The sequence below is a fragment of the Eleutherodactylus coqui genome, chromosome 2, assembly GCF_035609145.1.
Source record: "Eleutherodactylus coqui strain aEleCoq1 chromosome 2, aEleCoq1.hap1, whole genome shotgun sequence".
NCBI lineage: Eukaryota > Metazoa > Chordata > Amphibia > Anura > Eleutherodactylidae > Eleutherodactylus > Eleutherodactylus coqui.
In genome coordinates, this window is record NC_089838.1 from 207,003,273 (window position 1) to 207,020,682 (window position 17,410).

The window sequence follows — 17,410 nt, forward strand, 5'->3', positions numbered from 1 at the left end:
AACCTGTATCACATGCCTCCTGTATCAGATCTTGTATCCCAGCTAGAGGCGGTACAACAGGGTACTAGTGTTCAGTTTTCTGAAATAAATATCCTTTTGCTCTGATATTGTAATCACTTACTTATATCAACGTTTCAATCCCACATAGAAAATTTCATTCGATTCGAACAACTCCTTCTAGGTGTATATGAGCAACTACCTAAAGTAACTAAGACTTCTTGCACATCACACTTTTGAAACCAGGGCCAGTTACATCTTTTTCGCCGAGAACGGCATGGACATAGAAAACCTGCATGGAACCGGGATAAAACCATAAAGTTCAATATGTGAAACGGAGACCTCTTTGGTCTCCGTTTCACATGGTTTCCCCTATAGCCGAGCGTCAGAACACCCCATACACATTAGATGGTTGGTCTTTCTATTGATGTGAAAGAAACAAAACTAAGATTTATTAAGTCCTTCTTATAAGAACCGCATCTTGTAACCTCTGAGTCAGTGAGGTTTCGTTAAGTGCATGGCTTCTATTACTAAGTTGGTCACAAAATACACACAGCATTTACTTGTACGCACTTTTAATGTCCATTCACCGCATATCCTGCACTGGCCTCGCCCTCCACATACCTTCCATGTTAACCCTACCCATTCCAAGCCGGACAATACACGGAAATTACAGAAGGAAATAAAGCAGTAACCACTCCCCTGCCAGAAAACCTGTAAATGTAACCCTATTAATCCAGATACCTGAGCCATGCAGCCACCCGCAGTAATTGCCGCACACTGGAGCACTTCTCATTCTTCTTTTTACTACTTGCTTTTATTACGTTTCCAAAGTTGTACTACATTTAGAAGCCAAACAGCAGTGGGGAAAACAGCTAAAACAGCGGTGTAACCCCCGATTAGGATCAGTGCTGTAGGAGGTAGGAGCCATCTAGACTACTTAGTGTTCGACCTCCTGAATTACATTCCTGGAAACCTCAGAACCGCCATACTAAGATGTTCATTAAAGGTGCACCCGCTCCTGGCCGCTCATAAAATGCTGCAGACGTAGCGAGGGGCCGGGGCTGCAAACCCACAGCAAAAGTGGAAATTGTATTTTGGTGTGCTTTTGTAATGAGTCTTTTTTTTTAATGAAAAAACTGCAGCATGGACTATTCATTGGGCTTTAGTAGCACCCCAGGAACACCGCTTGGGAAAAGCATGGACACCACCAATGGTCCATGTACACGGCACAATTATCGGTCAAAGTTTGTTCATACGAACACATCTGAGCAATAATCGTGCAGTGTAGATGCTAAGGGGGCGGGAATAATTGCTGACTTTCAGTCATCATAAAAACTATCCCGTTCCGTGTAAACGCTCCCTGCTCAAGCACTTCACGTAGTTGACATAGAAGGTGCAGCGCTGAGCAAGAAGCCCGCGATCCAGCGGTGAAGTCTGCCTGTGTACACGCTCTGCGGGGACGTCAGCACCCGTGCAGTCGTTGACCTGACGGTCGGCCCGTGTAAAAGGGACACAAGGGTATTCATAAAGGAGGCATTAGGACGGACATTCTCTATGTTTTTCTGTACTTGACCCAGTTTCCCCTTTTGGTTTATTTTTAAGGCAAAGACCAAGAGTGTATCCTGATTGCCCTGCGTAAGCCTGGTATTAGGGTTCTCTCACACGATGCACAGAAGACGAAGTAGCAAATTTCACTTTCAACCCAACCGTGCCTCTCACACATAGCACACAAAATGCATGCGAAAAATAAAGACCGCAGCGTGCACTATCTTGGTGCATAATACACACACATGCACGCCAAGATAGTGTATAGGGATTTGTCGGCACACAGCAATACGCAATGGGATGAACAGCTCTCCATGTGCTTCTGTAGAGGTTAGGGGCTCTAGAAAGATGGATAGTGTCCTCTCGAAACAATGCTTCCAAGGGACAATACCCTTATATATACACACCTTGTATGCTCTGTATGGAGTGCCCCATGTATTACAATGAGAGCCTTATGAGAAGGGAGCCATAACAAAGCCATGTGTAGGATACCTTACAAGAGGGGAGTACATATAGAGCAGAGCTTGTGGTCATTACTTTATAGTGTCTGAAGGGGAAACCCAGAACCTACATATTGTTCACCATCAATATCAGATCAGCGGGGGTCCGACTTCCAGCATCATCTTCCCAATCAGCTGTTGTATGGTCCTGAGGCTGCTATCTATCTACACACATAATATATATATATATTATATATATACACACACACACACACACACACACACACACACACACACACACACACACACACACACACACACACACACATATACATACATACATACACACACACACACACACACTGATCAAAGCACCACGTCCCCTTCAAACATCTGGAGGTACACGAGTGTCCCCTCATGGATTCGATGTTGATAGGTCTGGGTTCCGGATAACCTCTTTAATAGTATAGGCAATTATAAACATGTCAGATCTGGAGGCATTGGATAATGATGCTACATTACTAGACTACTGATTGATTCATGCGCTGCCTGGCACTGGACATCTGAGATACAGGTAAGCGCATGTCCTTGGCTGACAATACACTCTGCCGGTTAGACATGTCTTGCCTGTAAACGTGTCTGTTATCAGGAACCATAGATATTTTTTCACCCTCCTTTACATTTCTATTTCCCTCAGAACATAATGCTGGTGTGTTGGGCTCCACATACAAGCATTCAGTATCTATTATATGCCTTCTCTCTATCACACCAATCATATAACACTAGTGTCAACCACCCGTCTATTCAGCCTCTCTGTAGACGCATTACTTCCATATATAACAGGGGCCGCTCCTTTGACCCAAGTGAGGACCGACCAATCGTTCTGATCACACAATCAGCGGGAATCTGCAGGATTGTCGTCCAGTGTAACAGCATGCACAGGCTGAACCACCGATGATGCCTAAAAACCCAGCGACAAATCGGCCCGCTCCGCAGCCAGAACGATCCGCGGACTGCTCAGCCTGTGTTCATGAGTGATGATCATTCTTGTTAGTCTTTTGAAGACCTTAGCTACAGCCCTGCCATTAGTGATGCATCAGTGGGCCGTTAGTTACTAGCCACTCCATATTCCATATAGCAGCCGCAGCAAAGTGAACGGTGTGTTCAGAAATCCCTTTCACATTACTGACACGTGATGAAGGAATCAAAAACGAGTATCTCTGTAACTACATATGAGAAAGCCAGAATGTGCAGCACAAGTGGAGGAGATCGGAAAGGGAAGCGGAGCGAGGTTATGCATGTCAGCAGTGTTTACAGGAAAGACGACGACATTACTCTGGGTTCAGTTTTATACCAAAGGACACAGAAGGGCCGGTGTCACACGGGCATAGGTGCGTTTACTCTGCGGATCTGTGCAATGGCCGTTGTGAACTTGTGCACGCATAGGCGTACTTTACTGTACTTTTTACTGTTGCAAAAAACATGCCAGCATGCTATTGTTCATTGAAATGGGCAATTATGTTAATTAGTAAATGGGCAAGAGCGTAGAATATGCTGCATCAGTTTTTGCGCTAACAAAATGTGTACGCAAAATACGTATATGTGAACAAACCTATTAAAATCAATGGATTCTATACACTGCGTTGTGTGTGCGCAAAACACCGCACAAATACAGTCATGTGACACCGGCCTCGGATGGACAGGCAAGTGAACAGAAACTATCTGAATAATCTAAATACGATATCCCCTCTCCCCAAAATTACATATATTTGTTATTTATTTTTCTTCTTTTCAGCAATATTACAGAAGAGAAAAGCAAGCTCACGGTTTCCCTTGTCATTTTGGGGGCAAACAATTAGGTGTCGGCAGTCTTTCTGCACGGAGGAACTTGAATCCTAGCTATACCCATCACAATATATAGATCACTGAAATCATAAGCCGATACAGTTCTTGCATTTGAAAAAGTAGAAAGTTATGAAAGGCGCAGAGAATGGAGCGGTGGATCTAACTTTCCCATAAAGCATTAATTGTATGAGCCTCACATGGTAGCATCATGTGCTTCCTGTACCCCACAACCAAATACTTCTCCTCAGTGCCACTCCAGTAGTCGGGCCTGAAGAAGCATCAGCACAGCAGACAGGTTTTAGCGGTCATCTTTGTGTTCATTTTGAAAAAGCGGTCCGAATAAGCCATATTCATTGTGAAAAATAATGGATCTTTCCAAGTCTGTTGAGTGCGGCAGCCAAGTACTGAGGCGAGTGACAATGTGGGTCAATCAATTCTAATCAACTATAGGCAACACTCCGCATAATAACTTGTATATTACAGGGTTTACTGCAGTAGATAACAGTTCAAATCAGAAGACCCACCAATGTATCCAGACCAGAGCGCCAGTGACAGATTCCAGATTCCATCACATGTGGAAAGACCACCCAGTAGAAGACCACTTTTCATGCAATTTTTGGAAGGTCAACTCATGACATTTCACCATATCTCTATATGTTTTATTTGTGATGCCTTTACCAATAACATACACCTGTGTGATCTATAGAAGAGAAGCACAGTTAGGCTGCATTTCCGAGGGCGATATCGTGCTCACCTGTGTAAAATTAGCCTAAAGATGACTGTCTGCTCACTGTAATTGCGTATGGGCATGGTTGATAACGCAGTGAGAACAATGGGCTTCTCTCATGCATAATACGAGGCAAAATAGAACACGCTGCCTTATTTTTTGCGCTCGTGCATCACACAATTCCTATACGTGAATGTGAGCGGAAATGCGTAAGTAAATGTATTTGATTGCCTGTGAATTACGGCGTATGGCAGCGCATGCATAACACGCGGTAATATTACGCTTGTGTGAGCCCGGCCCGAGAGAGAAGCTTAAATGATGGAACTGTCATTGTGTATCTGCCAGCCATACAAGAAGCAGGCGTGCTAACCTAAGGCTGCGCAGCTTCCCATCTTGGAGTGTTTGCGGTGCACATCAGGAATGCATATTTCAGTACGGCTTCTCAATGATAGAACAGAGCCCTTCCCCTGTCTTATAAGAGAGGTCTGACGTGTCACATCCCCCACATGGAGGCAAACAGTCTATGCCTTCACAAAGCACACAAGTGACAGGAGGAACTGACACATGGTCCCCAGAATGTGTCCCACCCTCCTAGAAGGACACATGGACGGAACAGAGCCATTCCTGACAGCTCACCAGTCTGTCTATAAGAGGAAAGAGGATGGTAAGTTCTAAGGATGTGAGGTTTCCTACATCCAGCCTCGCTCTATATTCAGTAACCACAGAAAAGACCACACTATTCCCAACGCACATCTGATGTCATTGCACGCGGTCTGCTTAAAGGGACTATTCTGTATCAACCCAAAAGGGTTTTAGTTCATTTGCAGTAGGAAAGTTTTACTATCTAATCCCCCAAAAAATGACATGTGTAACAATTTCAAATCAAGCAATAATGAAAACTAGTGATACAAATTGCTCAAAAACGTGCAGCAGCGACAGGAGAAACAGGATATGGTCGTTGGTTCTGGTTAGGGCTAGCGGCCAGCGCCAACACTTTACAGAAGTTGCAGAATCAAGTGCAGCCCAGCAATTAACAGTAAATGGCGAGCGTGATCAGTGCCCTAATAATATCTAATACATTGTGACGTACTGCTGGGTGCTCTAGAACAAAGAAAACCAGAATTAAAGGAGAATGATTATTGGGTATCTGTTTTCATCATCCGTCTTAACCCGAACAAATGATCCTATTAAAAAACAACCCCTCATCACAACAGATGCTGTAAGACGCCGTTCACACGGAGTTTTATTAACCGAGAACGGAATTCCAGGGCGAAGTCGGTGCTGGAATCGACAGCAGTTCATCAGCCCGCTGAGGTGAACGGGGGTCAGTTCATACGGCACGGATTCTTCACAGGGATCCTGACATTTGACATGTCGGTTCTTGATGCGGGTTCCACGCAGGCGTTCACACACGGATGTTTCATTGAATGGCGTTAAGTGCGCGTCATAAAATGAAAAGGCGTGGCAAAAATCTGGCGCTCAGCCTTGGATTTCTGCCGCAGAATGTATTATGCGCAAATCCTTTTCAAATGCTTCCCGCATGGACTCTACCAATGTGAACGAGACCAAAGGGGGGGATTTACAAGTGATGGAAATTTTACGCAGTGTACAGATCCAATGCAAGGTCTGCGTGTCTTACATGAGGATTTTCTTGTGGATTTGCTGAAAACTTTACCTTTTACAACCGGCAACACCCAACAGCCACTACGGTACATATCAGAAGGCTCACGAAAGGCATGTGGATTATGTAGGGCTTAAAATTATCTAACAAGTGAATCCACCATTAGAAAAAAAAATGATCACGGTGGATCGGATACAAATCACTGCACTGTTTCATTAGACCCCATGGCCACGTTACTTTCACCCACACATGACAATAGAGCATCATATAGCAGCACATAGGGTCCCTGTGGCTCTGTAGTATGTGGCTGCTGCTGCACATATTCTTGTGCCTGGCTCTACCATATGCATGATCACTTGTAAACCATTCATAGCCCCATCCGCAGGACAGACCATCACTAGTAGATCAGCGGGGATTTACTGCTCGGGACCTCTACAGATCAGCTGTTCACCAGGCCAATGTTATTGTGCTCATTGCGGATTTCTGCAGGAAGCTGACAGCTACATCCCCACTGCGGTGGCCAGATTTGGTATTACAGGCAAAATTCCTGAAGTTGAAGGGGTTATCTGTGTTGTATTTGTTCAGTTAAACCCCATTCCTCATGCTATAACATAACAAACTGTCATATACTCACTCCTCCCTGCTCCCTACTGTGGCTTGTGGTGCTGCTTGTTTCTCCACTACTTCTGCAGTCTCGCTTAGTTTACGGGAAGTCACAGGTGCTGCAGCCAATGACAGAGTTCAGCGATCAGGTGCTAAGCTTTGTCATTGGCTGCAGTGCCTGTGGCATCCCGTAAACAGGCTGGGGCAGCCTGTAACTGCGTCATCATAGGGAAAACAAAGAGTGGCGAGAGACGAGTATATGACAGTTATGTTGTAGCATGAAGAACAGTGTTTTACTGAAAAAAATACAACTTAGACAGCCCCTTTACTGGAAACTTAGCCTGCAATACCAAGCCAGGCCACTGCAGAGAGAACGGAGCTGTCTGCTTCCTGCAAAAATCAGCAGCTAATCAGAGGTTGTGTCCTGGGTGGCTAACCACTGCCAATATTCTATTGACAGCCTATCCCATGGAAAGGCTATCACTAGTTTACAACTGGGTAACCCCTTTAATGATCTATTTACAATTGGGAATGTTTCTGCAGCATGTTTTACATCAAAGCCTCAATATACCCCACAAATATTTATATACCTCAATCAGCATCTCAATCCACCTCCCCAGCCTGACTGTATCCAAGATTACCACCAGCGACTAAAACACCCTGCAGGTTATTCTGCCAGTAAGTTGAGACATTCCATTTGAGCATCAATTCAAGTACATTTTTTAGTATTTTGACATATTTGTGCCCACATTTCCTAATGATGCATGTGACGTAGCAGGGTGACAAATGTCAGTAGAATGTGATGTGTCACACGGGACATTCACTAGTGTTATGCATCAGACTCGGGGAAATGGAGAACAATGCATAGAAATCATCCCCAGAAGTACCAAAAAAGGATCAAGATAACTAAAAATAGGAGCTATACGATGAGGTTAACCCCTTCTATCCTCTCAGTCAGGCCTATATACAGAGACAGCAGATATTACGGCACCTGACAACAAGGAAGATGACTGAATACTACTGCAGGGACGGGTCTTACTAGCGTTCAGAAAAATCATTAATCTGAAGACAATCTGTGACGTCCAGCGGCGTCTGCTACTAATGAGCGCTATGAACAAGCGCCGCAGATGTGACCTGGCCAACATGTACTCCACTGCTATACAACCAAATTGTGTCAGCAGACATTGATGAAGCTGTTAGTCGTGTCTAAGGATCTGTTCACATTTGTGGCCTCTGTCTGACGTATGTGCCAGTAAATGCTCCTGACGCACGCATTAAATGCAGGCCTGAACAGATGACATACAAGGGCAACCGCAAGCCATAGGCTCCTGTGTTAAAGAGAAACGTATACGCATACCATTGGATGAATCAGTGTAGTTGACTATACTAGAATAGTTTGTGGTACTAGGTCATACTTTTTTTTTTTTGAGAGGCCCAAAAGACATTCTTTGGGCTTGTTGTACACTAATGGAGCCTTAGGTATATACTTAGTGTGTACATTGGGAGCATTTCCTAGCATATGCGCCAAGCGGACATCGCAAATATGATGTACACACTGCGTACAAAACCACTGTGATGCCACTTCCCCTTTAAAAAGGAGTTCACTGCTTTGGACAATCCATACTTGTTAGAAAGGTCCCTTCAAAATAAGCAGATGACAAGGAGTCCCCCCAGTCATCTGCAATCTGTATGGGAACAGGGCAGTAAGGGCTCACCCATACAAGCGTATTTAGTCTGTGTGTTACATGCACACTGTTTGCACATATAATATGCAGTTCTAAAAGTCCATTGATTTACATTGGGTCATTCAGACGCACGTGAAAAAAAAACGCAGGGGTCCTGGGTGGCGTAATGCATGTGACATAGACATGTTACAGTACTGCGTGTTACATTAAAAACATGATGCATGTAAAACGCAGGCTAAATAAGTCCATCTGAGTGAGCCCAAAGTGTTTAATTTCCCTGCAGCCACAACAAAGGTGACTATGTATTACACATTTCCACTTAAATCTATGGGCTGCCTGGAATGCAGGACAAAACAGGTTCAGGAAAGAGAGGAGAGGGCAGACGGGAGAGACGCTTCTTACATTCGCTCTCCATTCTGGCCAAGAAATGAGGACCTTAAACTAGAGCTCCCTCTCCATTACCTCCTTAGTGGGGGGGTATGAAAATGGGTTGCCTAAACTGAACAACCCCTTTAGGGTGACAACCGACTACAGTTTTTTTTCGCTGCGAGATTCGCAGCGGTTTTTTTTTCTGCAGAGGTCTATGGGACTTGTAATGTTAAAAATCGATTTTGCGCGATCACGGTTTTAACATTACAAGTCCCATAGACCCCTGCAGAAAAAAAAAAAAACGCTGCGAATTTCGCAGTGAAAAAAAACTATAGTGGGTAGTCCCCCTTAGAAGACAAAACTCTGATGTAATTTAATGACACCTAAAGTGCAACTGTTTGATAAATAAGGCTCCTGCAGACGTTTTGCGGACCCTCGAATGCCACATTATAACTCTGAATGCACTGAAGCCGCCCTCACATGGACAGTAAACACGAAACGTCCGCAGCAGGACGTCCGCAGTGTTTGCAGTACAAGTCATGTGTAAGAAATGTCAGAAATCTCCTTCACATGATGTGGAAATTTTCTGCGACAAATCTGCAGCATTTTTTCAAACTCTGTGGATTCTACACCCGCAGCGTGTTTATTTCTGCTGCGGATATCAACACTTGAAATACAAGGGTTAAATTCAGCAACTGATTCATCATTTAAAACGCAGCCAAATTAGGTGCAGATTTGGCCACCACGGATTTTCAGTGGAATGTCCACAGTGATTTTGCCATGTGTGAAGGTTCCCAACGCATCCGCCCAGACCTGATCTACAACCATCCGTTATCACAGTATGCAGAAATTTACACAACAGAAGAGATTAGGCAAAATGCGCCAGATTGTGACTCAGATTGTGCCAAGAACTGGCACACATACCACGCGCCAAGTTTATTATGCGTTTTAGAGACTTTCAGCTTCCCGCTAGGCAGGTTTTGAAAGTATCTAAAAAGTGTGTGTGGCTAACAGGAGTCATAAAAAGTGACAGTTTATCAATAGAGTGCGCAATTCTAGTGTAAAGTAATGGCCCTTTTTCATAGGATGGTAGTCGGGTAAACGACTGTACGAGCGCTGATGTCACGGCTAAGGTCGTTAGCACTCATGCAGAACGGTTACTCACAGACTTCACCGCTGGATCGCGGGCTTCTCGCTCAGCGCTTCACCGTCTATGTGAGTGTTTACCCTGAACAGGAACCCTACCATCCAACGATAGTTTTTATGCTGACTGAAAGTGATAACGACTTGCCAACCAATAGCGAGTATTTTTTGCATTTACACTGAACGATTATCGCTCAAATTAGTTCGTTTGAACGAATTTTGAGCGATAATCGCCACGCGTAAATGGCCCATAAGTCAACCAAGAGGTTGTGTACAGGAAAGAAATGCGTCTAACAAGAGGCGTCAGATTTCTCACTCAGCGAGCGCCGTTACGACATACTCAGCACAGCGTCTGCCCATTTTATGCCCTCTAAATTTAAGACATTATTAATAAATCTCTTCTAATATTATACTATATTATTATGCATCATGTAAACCCGACAGATTAAAACAAAACTGCATGAAACAAGACAGGGCATAAATATAGACAGAGAGGTGGTACAGAAATTAGGCCACTCTCACATGAGCGGTTTTTGCGGTTTTACGTGCGCAAAGATCACACGCAGCATGTCCTATTTTCAGTGTGTTAGCGTGGATTTACACATAAATTGCTCATTGAAATGAATAGCATAAGAAACGCAGCAATTTTATGCATAATACTGCATTTTAGTGCATTTTTTAAGTAAAAACGCAGCATTTCTAATATGGCCGTATTACCCGGGACGCTTATTGCTCAAGATTCGGCAAAACGAACTAATGAGCGATAATTGTGCAGTGTAAATGCAAAAAAAATGGCTGTCTATTGGTTCACAAGTCTCTAAAGACCTCAGCGGGGACGTCAGCACTTGTGCAGTCGGTTAGCCGACTGTCAGACCGTGGAAAAGGGCTAATACCTGGGAGAAAAAAAGAAATGGCAAGATATGTTGCACTCACCGCTACCAATTGTACTATTTATATATAGAAAGAGAATCAACAAACAGAAATGATAGAATTCTAGCTACAAGCGATACACAACCAATGCCAAACAGAACTGCAACCCGGCAAACTAGAAATCTATATTTACCAACGTCCCAGTGTAAGCGATGTGTGGTTAACAAAACACTCCCCAGCGGAGGACATGGGCGCCTGCCACCTATATGGGTACTGGATTATCGATAGGACAACTTGGAGAAATGTTGTCTTCACGAGACTAATATATTGTAACTAATGAAAAGTTGGCAGCAACACCAGAATGTGAACAATACCGTCGATTATAGAGCTCCTCGCTGCCCGAACAAAGCAGCTTCCTGTATAAACACAAGTACAAGCCAAACATCAAACAGGTACAAACATACTAGTATAAAGTATAAACCACTTCTAGCCTTTATTAGCCCGCACAAAACGACGGCTGTAATTAAATGGTTGCTCTAGGAAACCGCTACACACAGCGTCCGTACAAACTTCGCTGACAAGACAACCTTGTCTCTATGCCCTGGTAGGGTATATGGATGTCATACATTGTGGAGGCCCACTTGTCACCTTCTCTATAAAAGCTTAACCCTTTCCAATCCAATTTGTATCCTGGTTTTCCTAGGGGGGCTTACTCTTTTTCTGCTGTTATACAACAGCGCTATATGCTGGCTAAAGCCAGTACTGCATGAGGTGACACATTGGATAGGCTCCGACAGCAGAGAGGCTGGCAATATACAGTAAGAGAACCCTGACGGATGTCTTCCAACATCGGAGCTGTACAGCCTTAAATCATGATGTCTTCAGACGTCAGACAGTGGATTGGAAAGGGTTAAACAGAAGGGCGCATGCGCTAATACGCTCGCCACTACGGAGCGCGATAGCGCATGAATCAGGTTTGTTTGACTATTCAAACTCCTGCGCACAACTTTAGAAAAAAAAATGCGGGAAGATAGGGCAAGTATTAAAGCAGGAGAATCCCGATAGTGAAAATATAACCATTGAAAACAATGGTTTCGTTTGTTCCTGTTTTGCAACTGTGATTTTCACGGCCACAAAACGGGACAAAAACACACCCATCTGTTTAAGCCCTAACAAAGATCGCTTTCCGCTTTGCAGCCGTGTATTTGAATGCATCAGCCACTGGGTTTTCAGAAGCCAATGACATAAGACAACCCTATAAGATAACGTGGCTGATACTAATACATAGCGAGCACTCAAAAAATAGCAATTTGCAAGTATGCTCCAAAATATGCTAACTTACAAGAAGAAGCCGGAATAATGAAACGGTACATTTTGTGGCCACGAATGACTCACTGATACTAGTAATGGACCATAATGAGTGTTACCATCACAGATAAAGTGAAGTGAAACAGTACATAACTCAACGATGGAGCTCGCACTTTCCCGTTATGGGATATCCTGGGGTTGTCTCCCGTCATGTGAAAATGTCATCGTCCCACAAGATGAAAAGAGCTTTGTGTTACAAACAGAAAGACTCTCGTTAACCTCTTCCTGGACAAGCTATGAAAAGCATCACTGGCTTGTATAAAATGACAATACTCATGTGTTACAGAGGACAATAAGCATGAGAGGCTGCAGACTCAGTAACCATTACTGTTCTATCTGGGTCAGGGCAGATTTTAGTGACAGATGTTCCTGCACTGGCTGTACTGTCATGCCAAGCTTTATCTCCTCTTCCATCCACATGACACTGGGCTTCATCGCTGGCATGTGCTTCACACATAAGATCTCCTCCCGTATAGGCTTTATTTTCTAAAAGCTCTTCCAAGCCTACAGACATGCCAATCAGCTGATCATCAACTTACAGCCTGGCACAATAAAATAAAATGCCATGTGCTACATGCAGTGCAGGCGTACGGAGGGCATGTATGCGAATTATTCAGCGCCACGAGGCAGGAATCACACAAGCAGCTTTTCAAGAGGAAAAGTAGATTCATGAAGAATGAGAAATATTAAGAAAGGACTCAGTTCACGCCTGCGGTGCTCATCAGCTGCAAAATAGCTCAGCATGCCACGCTATTTCCTCCAGTAAGACATCAGATGCCATTCTTGTTGGTCATGTGCCAGCCCCAGCACTTCCATTATGGTTGTAGTCCAGCTCTCATGTTGAAGCCAAGCAATGGAAATGCAAAGTGCAAAATGTGAAGGAAGTCTTATCCTTCCCCTTCCTGCTGGATCCACTTATGACTTTGGCTTAAAAGCCAAGTATGTGTGATTCTGGCCAAAGGGTTTCTTTAGGCCTCGTGTTATATGATGTGCTCGCTCCTGTGCAATTGTTCCTTCTTTAAAAAAAAAGCAAGATTGATCAAGGAGAGCGGAGAACGATCAAACAGTCAAAAGCTAAATACTCCTTGAACACTTCTGCATTACCACATTCGTAGCTCTCTTAATTGCACAATTTAGGAACTCCCGTTACTACAAGACAGTGAAGAGATTGGAGTTCTCATAGTTCAGGCTGAATGCCAGCTAAGCTGATTGTGGTTTCCCTTCTAAATCATGACGGCCACATTTCCGGGACCTTGAACAGCATGATATTGCTTTTCCACCCATATTCTTCCACTTATGCATTTGTCACACTGAAACTATTCCAGTTATCAATATTATACTGGATATTAGGACTGGGAAGCTCTTGTTGTTGGCAAAGACAAAGGACATTAAAATAATCGCCCATGAGGTCAGCCTTGTAAGTTGTTGGCATTTTTCTAAACTAGGCCTGCTCGTAATCCACGGTTCGTCATTTATATGCTATGTAGGTAACAATCAAATGTCATAAATCCTTGGATCACAGCAATTACACACAGAAGCTCTCGAATAAATATATATATATATATATATATATATATATATATATATATCTCAATTAAGTTGCCCCAATTTGGCAAATTCTCTGTTAAATAGAATTCCATCTAGAAGGGCTCTAGTAAAAAGAGACATAACCTCCCCGAACTCAAACTTATCGGTCTTCTCCCTCACAACAGCAAAACAGGAGCAGTTCTGCGAGACCTCAGTTTACCGAGCAGACAATATATGGAGGAAGGTGCAGCAATGTTATGGTCACACCGGATAGAATTGTTACCCCTTATGTATCAAGACTACAACATGAAGTGGCTCAAAAAGTATCCTATCAGCCTCTCATTTTGTAAGCCAGTCTACATGTGTTACAGGCTTGATTTGCGATTAGAGATGAGCGAACGTACTCGGATAAGCACTACTCGTCCGAGTAATGTGCTTTATCCGAGTATCGCTGTACTTGTCTTGAAAGATTCGGGGAGCGCCGCTGCTGACAGGTGAGTTGCGGCGGGGAGCAGGGGAGAGCGGGCAGGAGAGAAGGAGAGAGAGATCTCCCCTCCGTTCCTCCCGGCTCTCCCCTGCAGCTCCCCGCTCCGCGGCGCTCCCCGAATCTTTCAGCACGAGTACAGCGGTACTCGGATAAGGCACATTACTCGGACGAGTAGTGCTTATCCGAGTACGTTCGCTCATCTCTATTTGCGATCCACGAATGGAGAGACAAAGTTACAAAAACAGAGGTCACATGATTGCATCTTTCGCTTACTGGATTAGTTATTCCACAACCAGGACTACACTAATACCGTATACTTTATATACTTGGTTAATCCCTTTCAGAAATCTATGGATCTCAGGCAAATTAGATTTTCAAGGATTAGCAATCTCTAGGGAAAAAAATCCGACAAATCTGAGTTTTCAATTGTTGTTGGAGCCATCCGTATGGCGGAAGTCACCAACATTTTATAGCATGAAGGCTATATATTCAGAATAACAAGCGGTGTAGCAGTATGTTAATGAAAGACATTAAAAAAACTACTGCGAAAGATACCAATACTGTCTTATATGGCTTCTCAATGGGCGCCAAATGGTAGATGCAGATGGCAGCTACATGTAGGGAAATCGACAGCCACATGTGGCTCACTGGCTACTGACTATGGGGTGCTGAGGACTCTACATTCAAGAGAGATACATTGTTAAGAAAGATACATTTCGCATGGATGTTGCGTTTAGCACTTTTAGGCTGGGTTCTCACTAGGCGGATTCCAAACAGAAATCCAGCGGTTTGGCCGCAGCGAAAAACCGCAAGATTTCCGCCAGGAGAACCGCTGCTTCAAAACCCGCGGCAGTTTTGAAGCGGCCTGGCCGCTCGCTCTTCTGCTGCGGCCGGCGCTCCCATAGAGGAGAGTGTGGCCGCAGCGGAAAAAAAAAAATGAGCATGCTGCGGTCGGCAAATCCGCGCTGCAGCGGCGGCTTCTGCTGGCTTAGCCGCAGCGGATTTGCCGTCCCGAGTGGACGAGATTTCTGAGAAACCTCGTCCACATGGCTGGCTAATCCCGGGATTAGCAGCTGCATGCGGATTTGCCGCGACGAAATTCCGCACTGAATTTTCGTGGCAAATCCGCCCCATGTGAACCCAGCCTTACAGCACAACTTTTGATAGCAAGACTTTTTCATGAGTTTTTGTCTTAGTTCTCCAAGAATGAAGAACAGGACGCACAACCTGATGTAGTAGATACACCGTATTCCCCAAAAGGCAGGAGCTGCGTACCGCACACCAGAATCACACCAGTAGGCCACTTTCAAGTGACAGTATTTGTAACCCCAAACCGGGATGCACCTCGAATCCACTCCTAATTATGGCTTACAACTACTGATGCAAAATACGGACCCGAATACTGCTGTGTGAATGAGGCCTTAGGCTAGTTTAAGACGAGCATATTGTAGCCCGTCCATAATACGGACATGTTACAGATGACATCACAACCGTATGTCATCACTATTTCATCCGTTTTTGCCTCCATATACTGATCCGTAGTCACCCAATATAAAAGAATAGCAAAAGTGAAGCAAAACAGGAAAAAATAGTTCATGATGCATTACTTAAAAAAAAAAAAACAGCCATGCAAAGTACAGCCATGTGAATACATAGATTTATAGTATCTCCGTATTACGCTCCGCAAAACATCAACCAGATATGGAGGTAAAATACGCTGAAAGCGACCCCATAGTAAACGTGTCCCATGTATGAATCCATATAAAAAGAATATACCGGGAGAGGAAAATTCGGAACAGACCGTATATATATCCTGTGCAGTGCTCGGCCACAGATGTATACAGCATGGGGAAATAGAAATTGGTAAGTGGCAGATTATTGGAGAGAGGAGGTTTTCCAGGGTTGGGCTCTACGTAGCGATAGGAGGGGTCATGGGGGATGTTTCGTAGGGTTATTACATAAATTGTGTCATTACTATAAGATGACTACTATTCTCCGTAGAGGAAGATCCTAAGAGAAGACAAGGAGGACAACTGTCACCATTGGGGCGGCCTCCATCTGTCCTGGGGCCCTTTGTATACTAGTAGCAGGACTTGTTATACCAGGTGCAGAAGTTGTAGATCACATACCCAGCGCTGCCCCATCTGCCCAGCACTCATAGCCCAAATACTGCCAGGCATACCACAAATACCGAGCATACTGACAGCCCTGGTAAGACACATACCCTACAGATCCCCATAGGGAATGCCTGGCACTACATGGAGGTGAGGGCAAGGGGCACAGGCAGGGTGTGTGCCAGCCGCAGAGGAGCTATGACCAGTAGTATTACCCTTCTCTCTGTCCCCGGAGATCTCAGGCCTCCTGACAGCAGGAAGAGACATCCACACCAGCCGAGAGACAGCAAGCCAGCTCCGTCCACGGAGACGTCATTAGGAGTCCAGAGACAGCGGCTCGTATATCCAGCGACAGGCAGCCTCGCGGAGTAGATGGCAGCTCCACAGCATCCGTCCACCACAAGGATACAGGGTCCACAGCCAGCAAGGGCCTCACATCTCCAGGGCCTCGGCTGCACAGCCCGCAATGGCCGGGGGCTCGCACACACGTCCGCTGGGCTGGGTGCAGGGACCCCGAGGAGACGGCACGCAGATGTCTCTCCCAATCCCAGCAGGAAGAGACCCCGGAGACAGCAGCAGCAGGAGAGAGCCAGAGACTGCAGGATGTGACTGCAGGGTGGAGGGAGAGGGGGAGGGAGCAGCGCAGACAGGCGTGTTCAGAGAGAGACACAGATTTACTACAGGAGGAGGACTGCCACATCCGAGGAGACCTGTGGCGGCCAGACCGGAGCGCGGGGTTGAAGGCGGACGGGAGGACCTGCTACCCGTCTACAAGGCGCCGTCTATACCGCGTCCCACCGTGTGCCGCGCGCTGAGGAGGCTGAGGGCTGCGCGCGTCATGTAAACACTGGGCGGACCGCGGGAGCCGCCGACTGCCAACGGCTCGGAGAGAAACTTCCAAGTGGAGACCCGGGGCAGACACATGGCACCGAAGCTGAAGGGCAGATTATCTCGGGGGATACATAGCACTGAAGCTGGGGGGCAGCTAATCTCAGGGAGTACATGGCCCCGAAACTGAGGGGAAGATCATCTCAGGGGGGTACATGGCACCGAAGCTGAACGGCAG

The 17,410-nt window shown here is 45.2% G+C and overlaps 1 protein-coding gene across 3 annotated transcripts in view; it reads right to left on the bottom strand.

The window, feature by feature from the left end:
• MYO9A (myosin IXA) overlaps window positions 1–17,114 on the bottom strand; it is a 123,065-nt gene extending 105,951 nt beyond the window's left edge. The window contains exon 1 of one of the 3 annotated variants that reach the window (XM_066592333.1): window positions 16,560–17,114. The gene's annotated coding sequence lies outside the window, so the exon portion shown is untranslated. The remainder of the gene's footprint in view (window positions 1–16,559) is intronic. The other 2 variants (XM_066592331.1, XM_066592332.1) reach the window with 2 other exon arrangements.
• Between the last annotated feature and the right edge of the window lie 296 nt (window positions 17,115–17,410).